Source organism: Oncorhynchus mykiss, chromosome 13, assembly GCF_057628025.1.
Source record: "Oncorhynchus mykiss isolate SJ-2025 chromosome 13, ASM5762802v1, whole genome shotgun sequence".
NCBI classification, from domain to species: domain Eukaryota; kingdom Metazoa; phylum Chordata; class Actinopteri; order Salmoniformes; family Salmonidae; genus Oncorhynchus; species Oncorhynchus mykiss.
This window is the reverse complement of record NC_143034.1, coordinates 3210158-3233545: the sequence shown is the minus strand read 5'-3', so window position 1 is coordinate 3233545 and position 23388 is coordinate 3210158. Positions and strand designations below refer to the sequence as shown.

Genomic DNA, 23388 nt, shown 5'->3' with positions numbered 1-23388 from the left:
TATACTACAGTAGACCTAACTAACCAGACTAATTATAGTATACTACAGTAGACCTAACTAACCAGACTAATTATAGTATACTACAGTAGACCTAACTAACCAGACTAATTATAGTATACTACAGTAGACCTAACTAACCAGACTAATTATAGTACACTACAGTAGACCTAACTAACCAGACTAATTATAGTATACTACAGTAGACCTAACTAACCAGACTAATTATAGTATACTACAGTAGACCTAACTAACCAGACTAATTATAGTATACTACAGTAGACCTAACTAACCAGACTAATTATAGTATACTACAGTAGACCTAACTAACCAGACTAATTATAGTATACTACAGTAGACCTAACTAACCAGACTAATTATAGTATACTACAGTAGACCTAACTAACCAGACTAATTATAGTATACTACAGTAGACCTAACTAACCAGACTAATTATAGTATACTACAGTAGACCTAACTAACCAGACTAATTATAGTATACTACAGTAGACCTAACTAACCAGACTAATTATAGTATACTACAGTAGACCTAACTAACCAGACTAATTATAGTATACTACAGTAGACCTAACTAACCAGACTAATTATAGTATACTACAGTAGACCTAACTAACCAGACTAATTATAGTATACTACAGTAGACCTAACTAACCAGACTAATTATAGTATACTACAGTAGACCTAACTAACCAGACTAATTATAGTATACTACAGTAGACCTAACTAACCAGACTAATTATAGTATACTACAGTAGACCTAACTAACCAGACTAATTATAGTATACTACAGTAGACCTAACTAAGCAGACTAATTATAGTATACTACTAACCAGACTAATTATAGTATACTACAGTAGACCTAACTAACCAGACTAATTATAGTATACTACTAACCAGACTAATTATAGTATACTACAGTAGACCTAACTAACCAGACTAATTATAGTATACTACTAACCAGACTAATTATAGTATACTACAGTAGACCTATCCATTCAGGCTAATTATAGTATACTACAGTAGACCTAACTAACCAGACTAATTATAGTATACTACAGTAGACCTATCCATTCAGGCTAATTATAATATACTACAGTACACCTATCCATTCAGACTAATTATAGTATACTACAGTAGGTCTAACTAACCAGACTAATTATAGTATACTACAGTAGACCTAACTAACCAGACTAATTATAGTATACTACAGTAGACCTAACTAACCAGACTAATTATAGTATACTACAGTAGACCTAACTAACCAGACTAATTATAGTATACTACAGTAGACCTAACTAACCAGACTAATTATAGTATACTACAGTAGACCTAACTAACCAGACTAATTATAGTATACTACAGTAGACCTAACTAACCAGACTAATTATAGTATACTACAGTAGACCTAACTAACCAGACTAATTATAGTATACTACAGTAGACCTAACTAACCAGACTAATTATAGTATACTACAGTAGACCTAACTAACCAGACTAATTATAGTATACTACAGTAGACCTAACTAACCAGACTAATTATAGTATACTACAGTAGACCTAACTAACCAGACTAATTATAGTATACTACAGTAGACCTAACTAAGCAGACTAATTATAGTATACTACTAACCAGACTAATTATAGTATACTACAGTAGACCTAACTAACCAGACTAATTATAGTATACTACTAACCAGACTAATTATAGTATACTACAGTAGACCTAACTAACCAGACTAATTATAGTATACTACTAACCAGACTAATTATAGTATACTACAGTAGACCTATCCATTCAGGCTAATTATAGTATACTACAGTAGACCTAACTAACCAGACTAATTATAGTATACTACAGTAGACCTATCCATTCAGGCTAATTATAATATACTACAGTACACCTATCCATTCAGACTAATTATAGTATACTACAGTAGGTCTAACTAACCAGACTAATTATAGTATACTACAGTAGACCTAACTAACCAGACTAATTATAGTATACTACAGTAGACCTAACTAACCAGACTAATTATAGTATACTACAGTAGACCTAACTAACCAGACTAATTATAGTATACTACAGTAGACCTAACTAACCAGACTAATTATAGTATACTACAGTAGACCTAACTAACCAGACTAATTATAGTATACTACAGTAGACCTAACTAACCAGACTAATTATAGTATACTACAGTAGACCTAACTAACCAGACTAATTATAGTATACTACAGTAGACCTAACTAACCAGACTAATTATAGTGTACTACAGTAGACCTATCCATTCAGGCTAATTATAGTATGCTACAGTAGGTCTAACTAACCAGACTAATTATAGTATACTACAGTAGACCTAACTAACCAGACTAATTATAGTATACTACAGTAGACCTATCCATTCAGGCTAAGTATAGTATGCTACAGTAGGTCTAACTAACCAGACTAATTATAGTATACTACAGTAGACCTAACTAACCAGACTAATTATAGTATACTACTAACCAGACTAATTATAGTATACTACAGTAGACCTAACTAACCAGACTAATTATAGTATACTACTAACCAGACTAATTATAGTATACTACAGTAGACCTAACTAACCAGACTAATTATAGTATACTACTAACCAGACTAATTATAGTATACTACAGTAGACCTATCCATTCAGACTAATTATAGTATACTACAGTAGACCTAACTAACCAGACTAATTATAGTATACTACAGTAGACCTAACTAACCAGACTAATTATAGTATACTACAGTAGACCTAACTAACCAGACTAATTATAGTATACTACAGTAGACCTATCCATTCAGACTAATTATAGTAATACTACAGTAGACCTAACTAACCAGACTAATTATAGTATACTACAGTAGACCTAACTAACCAGACGAATTATAGTATACTACTAACCAGACTAATTATAGTATACTACAGTAGACCTAACTAACCAGACTAATGATAGTATACTACTAACCAGACTAATTATAGTATACTACAGTAGACCTATCCATTCAGACTAATTATAGTATACTACAGTAGACCTAACTAACCAGACTAATTATAGTATACTACAGTAGACCTAACTAACCAGACTAATTATAGTTTACTACAGTAGACCTAACTAACCAGACTAATTATAGTATACTACAGTAGGTCTAACTAACCAGACTAATTATAGTATACTACAGTAGACCTATCCATTCAGACTAATTATAGTATACTACTAACCAGACTAATTATAGTATACTACAGTAGGCCTATCCATTCAGACTAATTATAGTATACTACAGTAGGCCTAACTAACCAGACTAATTATAATATACTACAGTAGACCTAACTAACCAGACTAATTATAGTATACTACTAACCAGACTAATTATAGTAGACTACAGTAGACCTATCCATTCAGACTAATTATAGTATACTACAGTAGACCTAACTAACCAGACGAATTATAGTATACTACAGTAGACCTAACTAACCAGACTAATTATAGTATACTACAGTAGGTCTATCCATTCAGACTAATTATAGTATACTACAGTAGACCTATCTAACCAGACTAATTATAGTATACTACAGTAGACCTAACTAACCAGACTAATTATAGTATACTACAGTAGACCTATCCATTCAGGCTAATTATAGTATACTACAGGAGACCTAACTAACCAGACTAATTATAGTATACTGCAGTAGACCTAACTAACCAGACTAATTATAGTATACTACAGGAGACCTAACTAACCAGACTAATTATAGTATACTACAGTAGACCTAACTAACCAGACTAATTATAGTATACTACAGTAGACCTAACTAACCAGACTAATTATAGTATACTACAGTAGACCTAACTAACCAGACTAATTATAGTATACTACAGTAGACCTAACTAACCAGACTAATTATAGTATACTACAGTAGACCTAACTAACCAGACTAATTATAGTATACTACAGTAGACCTAACTAACCAGACTAATTATAGTATACTACAGTAGACCTAACTAACCAGACTAATTATAGTATACTACAGTAGACCTAACTAACCAGACTAATTATAGTATACTACAGTAGACCTAACTAACCAGACTAATTATAGTATACTACAGTAGACCTAACTAACCAGACTAATTATAGTATACTACAGTAGACCTAACTAACCAGACTAATTATAGTATACTACAGTAGACCTAACTAACCAGACTAATTATAGTATACTACAGTAGACCTATCTAACCAGACTAATTATAGTATACTACAGTAGACCTAACTAACCAGACTACTTATAGTATACTACAGTAGACCTAACTAACCAGACTAATTATAGTATACTACAGTAGACCTATCCATTCAGGCTAATTATAGTATACTACAGTAGACCTATCTAACCAGACTAATTATAGTATACTACAGTAGACCTAACTAACCAGACTAATTATAGTATACTACAGTTGACCTAACTAACCAGACTAATTATAGTATACTACAGTAGACCTATCCATTCAGGCTAATTATAGTATACTACAGTAGACCTATCTAACCAGACTAATTATAGTATACTACAGTAGACCTATCTAACCAGACTAATTATAGTATACTACAATAGACCTAACTATCCAGACTAATTATAGTATACTACAGTAGACCTAACTAACCAGACTAATTATAGTATACTACAGTAGACCTAACTAACCAGACTAATTATAGTATACTACAGTAGACCTATCTAACCAGGCTAATTATAATATACTACAGTAGACCTAACTAACCAGACTAATTATAGTATACTACAGTAGACCTAACTAACCAGACTAATTATAGTATACTACACCTGTGATTACTGTATGCCTTGCTGTATGTCTCTCCCAAATGTCAATATGCCTTGTATACTGTTGTGCAGGTTAGTTATCATTGTTTTAGTTTACAATGGAGCCCCTAGTTCCACTCTTTATACCCCTGATACCTCCTTTGTCCCACCCCCCACACATGCGGTGACCTCACCCATTACAACCAGCATGTCCAGAGATACAACCTCTCTCATCATCACCCAGTGCCTGGGCTTACCTCCGCTGTACCCGCACCCCACCATACCCCTGTTTGCGCATTATGCCCTGAATATATTCTACCATGCCCAGAAACCTGCTCCTCTTATTCTCTGTCCCCAACGCCCTAGGCGACCAGTTTTGATAGCCTTCAGCCGCACCCTCATACTACTCCTTCTCTGTTCCGCGGGTGATGTGGAGGTAAACCCAGGCCCTGCATGTCCCCAGGCACCCTCATTTGTTGACTTCTGTGATCGAAAAAGCCTTGGTTTCATGCATGTCAACATCAGAAGCCTCCTCCCTAAGTGTGTCTTACTCACTGCTCTAGCACACTCTGCTAACCCTGATGTCCTTGCCGTGTCTGAATCCTGGCTCAGGAAGGCCACCAAAAATTCTGAGATTTCCATACCCAACTATAACATCTTCCGTCAAGATAGAACTGCCAAAGGGGGAGGAGTTGCAGTCTACTGCAGAGATAGCCTGCAAAGTAATGTCATACTCTCCAGGTCCATACCCAAACAGTTCGAACTACTAATTTTGAAAATTACTCTCTCCAGAAATAAGTCTCTCACTGTTGCCGCCTGCTACCGACCCCCCTCAGCTCCCAGCTGTGCCCTGGACACCATTTGTGAATTGATCGCCCCCCATCTAGCTTCAGAGTTTGTTCTGTTAGGTGACCTAAACTGGGATATGCTTAACACCCCGGCAGTCCTACAATCTAAGCTAGATGCCCTCAATCTCACTCAAATCATCAAGGAACCCACCAGGTACAACCCTAACTCTGTAAACAAGGGCACCCTCATTGACGTCATCCTGACCAACTGGCCCTCCAAATACACCTCCGCTGTCTACAACCAGGATCTCAGCGATCACTGCCTCATTGCCTGTATCCGCTACGGAGCCGCATTCAAACGACCACCACTCATCACTGTCAAACGCTCCCTAAAACACTTCTGTGAGCAGGCCTTTCTAATCGACCTGGCCCGGGTATCCTGGAAGGACATTGACCTCATCCCGTCAGTTGAGGATGCCTGGTCTTTCTTTAAGAGTAACTTCCTCACCATTTTAGATAAGGATGCTCCGTTCAAAAAATGCAGAACTAAGAACAGATATAGCCTCTGGTTCACTCCAGACCTGACTGCCCTCGACCAGCACAAAAACATCCTGTGGCGGACTGCGCTAACATCGAATAGTCCCCGCGATATGCAACTGTTCAGGGAAGTCAGGAACCAATACACACAGTCAGTCAGGAAAGCTAAAGCCAACTTCTTCATGCAGAAGTTTGCATCCTGTAGCTCCAACTCCAAAAAGTTCTGGGACACTGTGAAGTCCATGGAGAACAAGAGCACCTCCTCCCAGCTGCCCACTGCACTGAGACTAGGTAACATGGTCACCACCGATAAATCCATGATTATCGAAAACTTCAACAAGCATTTCTCAACGGCTGGCCATGCCTTCCGCCTGGCTACTCCAACCTCGGACAACAGCCCCCCCCCCCCGCAGCTACTTGCCCAAGCCTCTCCAGGTTCTCCTTTACCCAAATCCAGATAGCAGATGTCCTGAAAGAGCTGCAAAACCTGGACCCGTACAAATCAGCTGGGCTGGACAATCTGGACCCTCTATTCCTGAAACTATCCGCCGCCATTGTCGCAACCCCTATTACCAGCCTGTTCAACCTCTCTTTCATATCGTCTGAGATCCCCAAGGATTGGAAAGCTGCCGCAGTCATCCCCCTCTTCAAAGGGGGCGACACCCTGGACCCAAACTGTTACAGACCTATATCCATCCTGCCCTGCCTATCTAAGGTCTTCGAAAGCCAAGTCAACAAACAGGTCACTGACCATCTTGAATCCCACCGTACCTTCTCCGCTGTGCAATCTGGTTTCCGAGCCGGTCACGGGTGTACCTCAGCCACGCTCAAGGTACTAAACGATATCATAACCGCCATCGATAAAAGACAGTACTGTGCAGCCATCTTCATAGACCTTGCCAAGGCTTTCGACTCTGTCAATCACCGTATTCTTATCGGCAGACTCAGTAGCCTCGGTTTTTCGGATGACTGCCTTGCCTGGTTTACCAATTACTTTGCAGACAGAGTTCAGTGTGTCAAATCGGAGGGCATGCTGTCCGGTCCTCTGGCAGTCTCTATGGGGGTGCCACAGGGTTCAATTCTCGGGCCGACTCTTTTCTCTGTATATATCAATGATGTTTCTCATGCTGCGGGCGATTCCCTGATCCACCTCTACGCAGACGACACCATTCTATATACTTCCGGCCCGTCCTTGGACACTGTGCTATCTAACCTCCAAACGAGCTTCAATGCCATACAGCACTCCTTCCGTGGCCTCCAACTGCTCTTAAACGCTAGTAAAACCAAATGCATGCTTTTCAACCGTTCGCTGCCTGCACCCGCACGCCTGACCAGCATCACCACCCTGGATGGTTCCGACCTTGAATATGTGGACATCTATAAGTACCTAGGTGTCTGGCTAGACTCTAAACTCTCCTTCCAGACCCATATCAAACATCTCCAATCGAAAATCAAATCAAGAGTCGGCTTTCTATTCCGCAACAAAGCCTCCTTCACTCACGCCGCCAAACTTACCCTAGTAAAACTGACTATCCTACCGATCCTCGACTTCGGCGACGTCATCTACAAAATTGCTTCCAACACTCTACTCAGCAAACTGGATGCAGTTTATCACAGTGCCATCCGTTTTGTCACTAAAGCACCTTATACCACCCACCACTGCGACTTGTATGCTCTAGTCGGCTGGCCCTCGCTACATATTCGTCGCCAGACCCACTGGCTCCAGGTCATCTACAAGTCCATGCTAGGTAAAGCTCCGCCTTATCTCAGTTCACTGGTTACGATGGCAACACCCATCCGTAGCACGCGCTCCAGCAGGTGTATCTCACTGATCATCCCTAAAGCCAACACCTCATTTGGCCGCCTTTCGTTCCAGTTCTCTGCTGCCTGTGACTGGAACGAATTGCAAAAATCGCTGAAGTTGGAGACTTTTATCTCCCTCACCAACTTCAAACATCTGCTATCTGAGCAGCTAACCGATCGCTGCAGCTGTACATAGTCTATTGGTAAATAGCCCACCCATTTTCACCTACCTCATCCCCATACTGTTTTTATTTATTTATTTTTATTTTTCTGCTCTTTTGCACACCAATATCTCTACCTGTACATAACCATCTGATCATTTATCACTCCAGTGTTAATCTGCATAATTGTAATTATTTGCCTACCTTCTCATGCCTTTTGCACACAATGTGTATATATAGACTCCCCTTTTTTCTACTGTGTTATTGACTTGTTAATTGTTTACTCCATGTGTAACTCTGTGTTGTCTGTTCACACTGCTATGCCTTATCTTGGCCAGGTCGCAGTTGCAAATGAGAACTTGTTCTCAACTAGCCTACCTGGTTAAATAAAGGTGAAATAAAATAAAAAAAATAAAAAGACCTCTCCATTCAGACTAATTATAGTATACTACAGTTGACCTAACTAACCAGACTAATTATAGTATACTACAGTAGACCTAACTAACCAGACTAATTATAGTATACTACAGTATACCTATCCATTCAGACTAATTATAGTATACTACAGTAGACCTAACTAACCAGACTAATTATAGTATACTACAGTAGACCTATCCATTCAGACTAATTATAGTATACTACAGTAGACCTAACTAACCAGACTAATTATAGTATACTACAGTAGACCTAACTAACCAGACTATATATAGTATACTACAGTAGACCTATCTAACCAGACTAATTATAGTATACTACAGTAGACCTAACTAACCAGACTAATTATAGTATACTACAGTAGACCTATCCATTCAGGCTAATTATAGTATACTACAGGAGACCTAACTAACCAGACTAATTATAGTATACTGCAGTAGACCTAACTAACCAGACTAATTATAGTATACTACAGGAGACCTAACTAACCAGACTAATTATAGTATACTACAGTAGAACTATCCATTCAGACTAATTATAGTATACTACAGTAGACCTAACTAACCAGACTAATTATAGTATACTACAGTAGACCTAACTAACCAGACTAATTATAGTATAATACAGTAGACCTATCTAACCAGACTAATTATAGTATACTACAGTAGACCTAACTAACCAGACTAATTATAGTATACTACAGTAGACCTATCTAACCAGACTAATTATAGTATACTACAGTAGACCTAACTAACCAGACTAATTATAGTATACTACAGGAGACCTATCTAACCAGACTAATTATAGTATACTACAGTAGACCTCTCCATTCAGACTAATTATAGTATACTACAGTAGACCTAACTAACCAGACTAATTATAGTATACTACAGTAGACCTAACTAACCAGACTAATTATAGTATACTACAGTAGACCTAACTAACCAGACTAATTATAGTATACTACAGTAGACCTATCTAACCAGACTAATTATAGTATACTACAGTAGACCTAACTAACCAGACTACTTATAGTATACTACAGTAGACCTAACTAACCAGACTAATTATAGTATACTACAGTAGACCTATCCATTCAGGCTAATTATAGTATACTACAGTAGACCTATCTAACCAGACTAATTATAGTATACTACAGTAGACCTAACTAACCAGACTAATTATAGTATACTACAGTTGACCTAACTAACCAGACTAATTATAGTATACTACAGTAGACCTATCCATTCAGGCTAATTATAGTATACTACAGTAGACCTATCTAACCAGACTAATTATAGTATACTACAGTAGACCTATCTAACCAGACTAATTATAGTATACTACAGTAGACCTAACTATCCAGACTAATTATAGTATACTACAGTAGACCTAACTAACCAGACTAATTATAGTATACTACAGTAGACCTAACTAACCAGACTAATTATAGTATACTACAGTAGACCTATCTAACCAGGCTAATTATAATATACTACAGTAGACCTAACTAACCAGACTAATTATAGTATACTACAGTAGACCTAACTAACCAGACTAATTATAGTATACTACACCTGTGATTACTGTATGCCTTGCTGTATGTCTCTCCCAAATGTCAATATGCCTTGTATACTGTTGTGCAGGTTAGTTATCATTGTTTTAGTTTACAATGGAGCCCCTAGTTCCACTCTTTATACCCCTGATACCTCCTTTGTCCCACCCCCCACACATGCGGTGACCTCACCCATTACAACCAGCATGTCCAGAGATACAACCTCTCTCATCATCACCCAGTGCCTGGGCTTACCTCCGCTGTACCCGCACCCCACCATACCCCTGTTTGCGCATTATGCCCTGAATATATTCTACCATGCCCAGAAACCTGCTCCTCTTATTCTCTGTCCCCAACGCCCTAGGCGACCAGTTTTGATAGCCTTCAGCCGCACCCTCATACTACTCCTTCTCTGTTCCGCGGGTGATGTGGAGGTAAACCCAGGCCCTGCATGTCCCCAGGCACCCTCATTTGTTGACTTCTGTGATCGAAAAAGCCTTGGTTTCATGCATGTCAACATCAGAAGCCTCCTCCCTAAGTGTGTCTTACTCACTGCTCTAGCACACTCTGCTAACCCTGATGTCCTTGCCGTGTCTGAATCCTGGCTCAGGAAGGCCACCAAAAATTCTGAGATTTCCATACCCAACTATAACATCTTCCGTCAAGATAGAACTGCCAAAGGGGGAGGAGTTGCAGTCTACTGCAGAGATAGCCTGCAAAGTAATGTCATACTCTCCAGGTCCATACCCAAACAGTTCGAACTACTAATTTTGAAAATTACTCTCTCCAGAAATAAGTCTCTCACTGTTGCCGCCTGCTACCGACCCCCCTCAGCTCCCAGCTGTGCCCTGGACACCATTTGTGAATTGATCGCCCCCCATCTAGCTTCAGAGTTTGTTCTGTTAGGTGACCTAAACTGGGATATGCTTAACACCCCGGCAGTCCTACAATCTAAGCTAGATGCCCTCAATCTCACTCAAATCATCAAGGAACCCACCAGGTACAACCCTAACTCTGTAAACAAGGGCACCCTCATTGACGTCATCCTGACCAACTGGCCCTCCAAATACACCTCCGCTGTCTACAACCAGGATCTCAGCGATCACTGCCTCATTGCCTGTATCCGCTACGGAGCCGCATTCAAACGACCACCACTCATCACTGTCAAACGCTCCCTAAAACACTTCTGTGAGCAGGCCTTTCTAATCGACCTGGCCCGGGTATCCTGGAAGGACATTGACCTCATCCCGTCAGTTGAGGATGCCTGGTCTTTCTTTAAGAGTAACTTCCTCACCATTTTAGATAAGGATGCTCCGTTCAAAAAATGCAGAACTAAGAACAGATATAGCCTCTGGTTCACTCCAGACCTGACTGCCCTCGACCAGCACAAAAACATCCTGTGGCGGACTGCGCTAACATCGAATAGTCCCCGCGATATGCAACTGTTCAGGGAAGTCAGGAACCAATACACACAGTCAGTCAGGAAAGCTAAAGCCAACTTCTTCATGCAGAAGTTTGCATCCTGTAGCTCCAACTCCAAAAAGTTCTGGGACACTGTGAAGTCCATGGAGAACAAGAGCACCTCCTCCCAGCTGCCCACTGCACTGAGACTAGGTAACATGGTCACCACCGATAAATCCATGATTATCGAAAACTTCAACAAGCATTTCTCAACGGCTGGCCATGCCTTCCGCCTGGCTACTCCAACCTCGGACAACAGCCCCCCCCCCCCGCAGCTACTTGCCCAAGCCTCTCCAGGTTCTCCTTTACCCAAATCCAGATAGCAGATGTCCTGAAAGAGCTGCAAAACCTGGACCCGTACAAATCAGCTGGGCTGGACAATCTGGACCCTCTATTCCTGAAACTATCCGCCGCCATTGTCGCAACCCCTATTACCAGCCTGTTCAACCTCTCTTTCATATCGTCTGAGATCCCCAAGGATTGGAAAGCTGCCGCAGTCATCCCCCTCTTCAAAGGGGGCGACACCCTGGACCCAAACTGTTACAGACCTATATCCATCCTGCCCTGCCTATCTAAGGTCTTCGAAAGCCAAGTCAACAAACAGGTCACTGACCATCTTGAATCCCACCGTACCTTCTCCGCTGTGCAATCTGGTTTCCGAGCCGGTCACGGGTGTACCTCAGCCACGCTCAAGGTACTAAACGATATCATAACCGCCATCGATAAAAGACAGTACTGTGCAGCCATCTTCATAGACCTTGCCAAGGCTTTCGACTCTGTCAATCACCGTATTCTTATCGGCAGACTCAGTAGCCTCGGTTTTTCGGATGACTGCCTTGCCTGGTTTACCAATTACTTTGCAGACAGAGTTCAGTGTGTCAAATCGGAGGGCATGCTGTCCGGTCCTCTGGCAGTCTCTATGGGGGTGCCACAGGGTTCAATTCTCGGGCCGACTCTTTTCTCTGTATATATCAATGATGTTTCTCATGCTGCGGGCGATTCCCTGATCCACCTCTACGCAGACGACACCATTCTATATACTTCCGGCCCGTCCTTGGACACTGTGCTATCTAACCTCCAAACGAGCTTCAATGCCATACAGCACTCCTTCCGTGGCCTCCAACTGCTCTTAAACGCTAGTAAAACCAAATGCATGCTTTTCAACCGTTCGCTGCCTGCACCCGCACGCCTGACCAGCATCACCACCCTGGATGGTTCCGACCTTGAATATGTGGACATCTATAAGTACCTAGGTGTCTGGCTAGACTCTAAACTCTCCTTCCAGACCCATATCAAACATCTCCAATCGAAAATCAAATCAAGAGTCGGCTTTCTATTCCGCAACAAAGCCTCCTTCACTCACGCCGCCAAACTTACCCTAGTAAAACTGACTATCCTACCGATCCTCGACTTCGGCGACGTCATCTACAAAATTGCTTCCAACACTCTACTCAGCAAACTGGATGCAGTTTATCACAGTGCCATCCGTTTTGTCACTAAAGCACCTTATACCACCCACCACTGCGACTTGTATGCTCTAGTCGGCTGGCCCTCGCTACATATTCGTCGCCAGACCCACTGGCTCCAGGTCATCTACAAGTCCATGCTAGGTAAAGCTCCGCCTTATCTCAGTTCACTGGTTACGATGGCAACACCCATCCGTAGCACGCGCTCCAGCAGGTGTATCTCACTGATCATCCCTAAAGCCAACACCTCATTTGGCCGCCTTTCGTTCCAGTTCTCTGCTGCCTGTGACTGGAACGAATTGCAAAAATCGCTGAAGTTGGAGACTTTTATCTCCCTCACCAACTTCAAACATCTGCTATCTGAGCAGCTAACCGATCGCTGCAGCTGTACATAGTCTATTGGTAAATAGCCCACCCATTTTCACCTACCTCATCCCCATACTGTTTTTATTTATTTATTTTTATTTTTCTGCTCTTTTGCACACCAATATCTCTACCTGTACATAACCATCTGATCATTTATCACTCCAGTGTTAATCTGCATAATTGTAATTATTTGCCTACCTTCTCATGCCTTTTGCACACAATGTGTATATATAGACTCCCCTTTTTTCTACTGTGTTATTGACTTGTTAATTGTTTACTCCATGTGTAACTCTGTGTTGTCTGTTCACACTGCTATGCCTTATCTTGGCCAGGTCGCAGTTGCAAATGAGAACTTGTTCTCAACTAGCCTACCTGGTTAAATAAAGGTGAAATAAAATAAAAAAAATAAAAAGACCTCTCCATTCAGACTAATTATAGTATACTACAGTTGACCTAACTAACCAGACTAATTATAGTATACTACAGTAGACCTAACTAACCAGACTAATTATAGTATACTACAGTATACCTATCCATTCAGACTAATTATAGTATACTACAGTAGACCTAACTAACCAGACTAATTATAGTATACTACAGTAGACCTATCCATTCAGACTAATTATAGTATACTACAGTAGACCTAACTAACCAGACTAATTATAGTATACTACAGTAGACCTAACTAACCAGACTATATATAGTATACTACAGTAGACCTATCTAACCAGACTAATTATAGTATACTACAGTAGACCTATCTAACCAGACTAATTATAGTATACTACAGTAGACCTATCTAACCAGACTAATTATAGTATACTACAGTAGACCTATCTAACCAGACTAATTATAGTATACTACAGTAGACCTCTCCATTCAGACTAATTATAGTACACTACAGTAGACCTAACTAACCAGACTAATTATAGTATACTACAGTAGACCTATCTAACCAGACTAATTATAGTATACTACAGTAGACCTAACTAACCAGACTAATTATAGTATACTACAGTAGACCTATCTAAACAGACTAATTATAGTATACTACAGTAGACCTAACTAACCAGACTAATTATAGTATACTACAGGAGACCTAACTAACCAGACTAATTATAGTATACTACAGTAGACCTAACTAACCAGACTAATTATAGTATACTACTAACCAGACTAATTATAGTATACTACAGTAGACCTCTCCATTCAGACGAATTATAGTACACTACAGTAGACCTAACTAACCAGACTAATTATAGTATACTACAGTAGACCTATCTAACCAGACTAATTATAGTATACTACAGTAGACCTAACTAACCAGACTAATTATAGTATACTACAGTAGACCTATCTAACCAGACTAATTATAGTATACTACAGTAGACCTATCCATTCAGACTAATTATAGTATACTACAGTAGACCTAACCAGACTAATTATAGTATACTACAGTAGACCTAACTAACCAGACTAATTATAGTATACTACAGTAGACCTAACTAACCAGACTAATTATAGTATACTACTAACCAGACTAATTATAATATACTACAGTAGACCTAACTAACCAGACTAATTATAGTATACTACAGTAGACCTAACTAACCAGACTAATTATAGTATACTACTAACCAGACTAATTATAGTATACTACAGTAGACCTAACTAACCAGACTAATTATAGTATACTACAGTAGACCTAACTAACCAGACTAATTATAGTATACTACTAACCAGACTAATTATAGTATACTACAGTAGACCTAACTAACCAGACTAATTATAGTATACTACAGTAGACCTATCCATTCAGACTAATTATAGTATACTACAGTAGACCTAACTAACCAGACTAATTCTAGTATACTACAGTATACCTATCTAACCAGACTAATTATAGTATAATACAGTAGACCTAACTAACCAGACTAATTATAGTATACTACAGTAGACCTAACTAACCAGACTAATTATAGTATACTACAGTAGACCTAACTAACCAGACTAATTATAGTATACTACAGTAGACCTAACTAACCAGACTAATTATAGTATACTACAGTAGACCTATCTAACCAGACTAATTATAGTATACTACAGTAGGCCTAACTAACCAGACTAATTATAGTATACTACAGTAGACCATTCAGACTAATTATAGTATACTACAGTAGACCTAACTAACCAGACTAATTATAGTATACTACAGTAGGCCTAATTAACCAGACTAATTATAGTATACTACAGTAGACCTAACTAACCAGACTAATTATAGTATACTACAGTAGGTCTAACTAACCAGACTAATTCTAGTATACTACAGTAGACCTAACTAACCAGACTAATTCTAGTATACTACAGTAGACCTAACTAACCAGACTAATTATAGTATACTACAGTAGACCTAACTAACCAGACTAATTATAGTATACTACAGTAGACCTAACTAACCAGACTAATTATAGTATACTACAGTAGACCTAACTAACCAGACTAATTATAGTATACTACAGTAGACCTAACTAACCAGACTAATTATAGTATACTACAGTAGACCTAACTAACCAGACTAATTATAGTATACTACAGTAGACCTAACTAACCAGACTAATTATAGTATACTACTAACCAGACTAATTATAGTATACTACAGTAGACCTATCCATTCATACTAATTATAGTATACTACAGTAGACCTAACTAACCAGACTAATTATAGTATACTACAGTAGACCTAACTAACCAGACTAATTATAGTATACTACAGTAGACCTAACTAACCAGACTAATTATAGTATACTACTAACCAGACTAATTATAGTATACTACAGTAGACCTATCCATTCAGACTAATTATAGTATACTACTAAACAGACTAATTATAGTATACTACAGTAGGCCTATCCATTCAGACTAATTATAGTATACTACAGTAGGCCTAACTAACCAGACTAATTATAATATACTACAGTAGACCTAACTAACCAGACTAATTATAGTATACTACTAACCAGACTAATTATAGTAGACTACAGTAGACCTATCCATTCAGACTAATTATAGTATACTACAGTAGACCTAACTAACCAGACGAATTATAGTATACTACAGTAGACCTAACTAACCAGACTAATTATAGTATACTACAGTAGGTCTATCCATTCAGACTAATTATAGTATACTACAGTAGACCTATCTAACCAGACTAATTATAGTATACTACAGTAGACCTAACTAACCAGACTAATTATAGTATACTACAGTAGACCTATCCATTCAGGCTAATTATAGTATACTACAGGAGACCTAACTAACCAGACTAATTATAGTATACTGCAGTAGACCTAACTAACCAGACTAATTATAGTATACTACAGGAGACCTAACTAACCAGACTAATTATAGTATACTACAGTAGAACTATCCATTCAGACTAATTATAGTATACTACAGTAGACCTAACTAACCAGACTAATTATAGTATACTACAGTAGACCTAACTAACCAGACTAATTATAGTATACTACAGTAGACCTATCTAGCCAGACTAATTATAGTATACTACAGTAGACCTAACTAACCAGACTAATTATAGTATACTACAGTAGACCTATCTAACCAGACTAATTATAGTATACTACAGTAGACCTAACTAACCAGACTAATTATAGTATACTACAGGAGACCTATCTAACCAGACTAATTATAGTATACTACAGTAGACCTCTCCATTCAGACTAATTATAGTATACTACAGTAGACCTAACTAACCAGACTAATTATAGTATACTACAGTAGACCTAACTAACCAGACTAATTATAGTATACTACAGTAGACCTAACTAACCAGACTAATTATAGTATACTACAGTAGACCTATCTAACCAGACTAATTATAGTATACTACAGTAGACCGAACTAACCAGACTAATTATAGTATACTACAGTAGACCTAACTAACCAGACTAATTATAGTATACTACAGTAGACCTATCCATTCAGGCTAATTATAGTATACTACAGTAGACCTATCTAACCAGACTAATTATAGTATACTACAGTAGACCTAACTAACCAGACTAATTATAGTATACTACAGTTGACCTAACTAACCAGACTAATTATAGTATACTACAGTAGACCTATCCATTCAGGCTAATTATAGTATAATACAGTAGACCTATCTAACCAGACTAATTATAGTATACTACAGTAGACCTATCTAACCAGACTAATTATAGTATACTACAGTAGACCTAACTAACCAGACTAATTATAGTATACTACAGTAGACCTAACTAACCAGACTAATTATAGTATACTACAGTAGACCTAACTAACCAGACTAATTATAGTATACTACAGTAGACCTATCTAACCAGGCTAATTATAATATACTACAGTAGACCTAACTAACCAGACTAATTATAGTATACTACAGTAGACCTAACTAACCAGACTAATTATAGTATACTACAGTAGACCTCTCCATTCAGACTAATTATAGTATACTACAGTAGACCTATCCATTCAGACTAATTATAGTATACTACAGTTGACCTAACTAACCAGACTAATTATAGTATACTACAGTAGACCTAACTAACCAGACTAATTATAGTATACTACAGTATACCTATCCATTCAGACTAATTATAGTATACTACAGTAGACCTAACTAACCAGACTAATTATAGTATACTACAGTAGACCTATCCATTCAGACTAATTATAGTATACTACAGTAGACCTAACTAACCAGACTAATTATAGTATACTACAGTAGACCTAACTAACCAGACTAATTATAGTATACTACAGTAGACCTATCTAACCAGACTAATTATAGTATACTACAGTAGACCTATCTAACCAGACTAATTATAGTATACTACAGTAGACCTCTCCATTCAGACTAATTATAGTACACTACAGTAGACCTAACTAACCAGACTAATTATAGTATACTACAGTAGACCTATCTAACCAGACTGATTATAGTATACTACAGTAGACCTAACTAACCAGACTAATTATAGTATACTACAGTAGACCTATCTAAACAGACTAATTATAGTATACTACAGTAGACCTAACTAACCAGACTAATTATAGTATACTACAGGAGACCTAACTAACCAGACTAATTATAGTATACTACAGTAGACCTAACTAACCAGACTAATTATAGTATACTACAGTTGACCTAACTAACCAGACTAATTATAGTATACTACAGTAGACCTATCCATTCAGGCTAATTATAGTATACTACAGTAGACCTATCTAACCAGACTAATTATAGTATACTACAGTAGACCTATCTAACCAGACTAATTATAGTATACTACAGTAGACCTAACTAACCAGACTAATTATAGTATACTACAGTAGACCTAACTAACCAGACTAATTATAGTATACTACAGTAGACCTAACTAACCAGACTAATTATAGTATACTACAGTAGACCTATCTAACCAGGCTAATTATAATATACTACAGTAGACCTAACTAACCAGACTAATTATAGTATACTACAGTAGACCTAACTAACCAGACTAATTATAGTATACTACAGTAGACCTCTCCATTCAGACTAATTATAGTATACTACAGTAGACCTATCCATTCAGACTAATTATAGTATACTACAGTTGACCTAACTAACCAGACTAATTATAGTATACTACAGTAGACCTAACTAACCAGACTAATTATAGTATACTACAGTATACCTATCCATTCAGACTAATTATAGTATACTACAGTAGACCTAACTAACCAGACTAATTATAGTATACTACAGTAGACCTATCCATTCAGACTAATTATAGTATACTACAGTAGACCTAACTAACCAGACTAATTATAGTATACTACAGAAGACCTAACTAACCAGACTAATTATAGTATACTACAGTAGACCTATCTAACCAGACTAATTATAGTATACTACAGTAGACCTATCTAACCAGACTAATTATAGTATACTACAGTAGACCTCTCCATTCAGACTAATTATAGTACACTACAGTAGACCTAACTAACCAGACTAATTATAGTATACTACAGTAGACCTATCTAACCAGACTGATTATAGTATACTACAGTAGACCTAACTAACCAGACTAATTATAGTATACTACAGTAGACCTATCTAAACAGACTAATTATAGTATACTACAGTAGACCTAACTAACCAGACTAATTATAGTATACTACAGGAGACCTAACTAACCAGACTAATTATAGTATACTACAGTAGACCTAACTAACCAGACTAATTATAGTATACTACTAACCAGACTAATTATAGTATACTACAGTAGACCTCTCCATTCAGACTAATTATAGTACACTACAGTAGACCTAACTAACCAGACTAATTATAGTATACTACAGTAGACCTATCTAACCAGACTAATTATAGTATACTACAGTAGACCTAACTAACCAGACTAATTATAGTATACTACAGTAGACCTATCTAACCAGACTAATTATAGTATACTACAGTAGACCTATCCATTCAGACTAATTATAGTATACTACAGTAGACCTAACTAACCAGACTAATTATAGTATACTACAGTAGACCTAACTAACCAGACTAATTATAGTATACTACAGTAGACCTAACTAACCAGACTAATTATAGTATACTACTAACCAGACTAATTATAATATACTACAGTAGACCTAACTAACCAGACTAATTATAGTATACTATAGTAGACCTAACTAACCAGACTAATTATAGTATACTACTAACCAGACTAATTATAGTATACTACAGTAGACCTAACTAACCAGACTAATTATAGTATACTACAGTAGACCTAACTAACCAGACTAATTATAGTATACTACAGTAGACCTAACTAACCAGACTAATTATAGTATACTACTAACCAGACTAATTATAGTATACTACAGTAGACCTAACTAACCAGACTAATTATAGTATACTACAGTAGACCTATCCATTCAGACTAATTATAGTATACTACAGTAGACCTAACTAACCAGACTAATTCTAGTTTACTACAGTAGACCTATCTAACCAGACTAATTATAGTATAATACAGTAGACCTAACTAACCAGACTAATTATAGTATACTACAGTAGACCTAACTAACCAGACTAATTATAGTATACTACAGTAGACCTAACTAACCAGACTAATTATAGTATACTACAGTAGACCTAACTAACCAGACTAATTATAGTATACTACAGTAGACCTATCTAACCAGACTAATTATAGTATACTACAGTAGGCCTAACTAACCAGACTAATTATAGTATACTACAGTAGACCATTCAGACTAGTTATAGTATACTACAGTAGACCTAACTAACCAGACTAATTATAGTATACTACAGTAGACCTAACTAACCAGACTAATTATAGTATACTACAGTAGACCTATCCATTCAGACTAATTATAGTATACTACAGTAGACCTAACTAACCAGACTAATTATAGTATACTACTAACCAGACTAATTATAGTATACTACAGTAGACCTATCCATTCATACTAATTATAGTATACTACAGTAGACCTAACTAACCAGACTAATTATAGTATACTACAGTAGACCTAACTAACCAGACTAATTATAGTATACTACAGTAGACCTATCTAACCAGACTAATTATAGTATACTACAGTAGACCTAACTAACCAGACTAATTATAGTATACTACTAACCAGACTAATTATAGTATACTACAGTAGACCTAACTAACCAGACTAATTATAGTATACTACAGTAGACCTATCCATTCAGGCTAATTATAGTATACTACAGTAGACCTAACTAACCAGACTAATTATAGTATACTACAGTAGACCTAACTAACCAGACTAATTATAGTATACTACAGTAGACCTAACTAACCAGACTAATTATAGTATACTACAGTAGACCTAACTAACCAGACTAATTGTAGTATACTACAGTAGACCTAACTAACCAGACTAATTATAGTATACTACAGTAGACCTAACTAACCAGACTAATTATAGTATACTACAGTAGACCTAACTAACCAGACTAATTATAGTATACTACAGTAGACCTAACTAACCAGACTAATTATAGTATACTACAGTAGACCTAACTAACCAGACTAATTATAGTATACTACAGTAGACCTAACTAACCAGACTAATTATAGTATACTACAGTAGACCTAACTAACCAGACTAATTATAGTATACTACTAACCAGACTAATTATAGTATACTACAGTAGACCTACAGTGCCTTGCGAAAGTATTCGGCCCCCTTGAACTTTGCGACCTTTTGCCACATTTCAGGCTTCAAACATAAAGATATAAAACTGTATTTTTTTGTGAAGAATCAACAACAAGTGGTACACAATCATGAAGTGGTAGACATTTATTGGATATTTCAAACTTTTTTAACAAATCAAAAACTGAAATTGGGCGTGCAAAATTATTCAGCCCCTTTTACTTTCAGTGCAGCAAACTCTCTCCAGAAGTTCAGTGAGGATCTCTGAATGATCCAATGTTGACCTAAATAACTAATGATGATAAATACAATCCACCTGTGTGTAATCAAGTCTCCGTATATAGTCACCTGCACTGTGAGAGTCTCAGAGGTCCATTAAAAGCGCAGAGAGCATCATGAAGAACAAGGAACACACCAGGCAGGTCCGAGATACTGTTGTGAAGAAGTTTAAAGCCGGATTTGGATACAAAAAGATTTCCCAAGCTTTAAACATCCCAAGGAGCACTGTGCAAGCGATAATATTGAAATGGAAGGAGTATCAGACCACTGCAAATCTACCAAGACCTGGCCGTCCCTCTAAACTTTCAGCTCATACAAGGAGAAGACTGATCAGAGATGCAGCCAAGAGGCCCATGATCACTCTGGATGAACTGCAGAGATCTACAGCTGAGGTGGGAGACTCTGTCCATAGGACAACAATCAGTCGTATATTGCACAAATCTGGCCTTTATGGAAGAGTGGCAAGAAGAAAGCCATTTCTTAAAGATATCCATAAAAAGTGTTGTTTAAAGTTTGCCACAAGCCACCTGGGAGACACACCAAACATGTGGAAGAAGGTGCTCTGGTCAGATGAAACCAAAATTGAACTTTTTGGCAACAATGCAAAACGTTATGTTTGGCGTAAAAGCAACACAGCTGAACACACCATCCCCACTGTCAAACATGGTGGTGGCAGCATCATGGTTTGGGCCTGCGTTTCTTCAGCAGGGACAGGGAAGATGGTTAAAATTGATGGGAAGATGGATGGAGCCAAATACAGGACCATTCTGGAAGAACCTGATGGAGTCTGCAAAAGACCTGAGACTGGGACGGAGAGTTGTCTTCCAACAAGACAATGATCCAAAACATAAAGCAAAATCTACAATGGAATGGTTCAAAAATAAACATATCCAGGTGTTAGAATGGCCAAGTCAAAGTCCAGACCTGAATCCAATCGAGAATCTGTGGAAAGAACTGAAAACTGCTGTTCACAAATGCTCTCCATCCAACCTCACTGAGCTCGAGCTGTTTTGCAAGGAGGAATGGGAAAAAATGTCAGTCTCTCGATGTGCAAAACTGATAGAGACATACCCCAAGCGACTTACAGCTGTAATCGCAGCAAAAGGTGGCGCTACAAAGTATGAACTTAAAGGGGCTGAATAATTTTGCACGCCCAATTTCAGTTTTTGATTTGTTAAAAAAGTTTGAAATATCCAATAAATGTCGTTCCACTTCACGATTGTGTCCCACTTGTTGTTGATTCTTCACAAAAAAATATAGTTTTATATCTTTATGTTTGAGTCAAATGACTTTTCCACTGGATATATGGGATCATCAGATCATGATATTTTTGCTCTTTCACACCGAGGCTTGGTGATTGTGCAAAGCTGTCATCAAGGCAAAGGCTGGCTACTTGAAGAATCTCAAATATAAAAT

At 37.7% G+C, this 23388-nt stretch overlaps 1 protein-coding gene across 2 annotated transcripts in view; it reads right to left on the bottom strand.

Moving 5' to 3' along the window:
• LOC118938395 (uncharacterized) overlaps positions 1-23388 on the bottom strand; it is a 53484-nt gene that overhangs the window by 28179 nt on the left and 1917 nt on the right. The gene's annotated exons all lie outside the window — the stretch shown is intronic.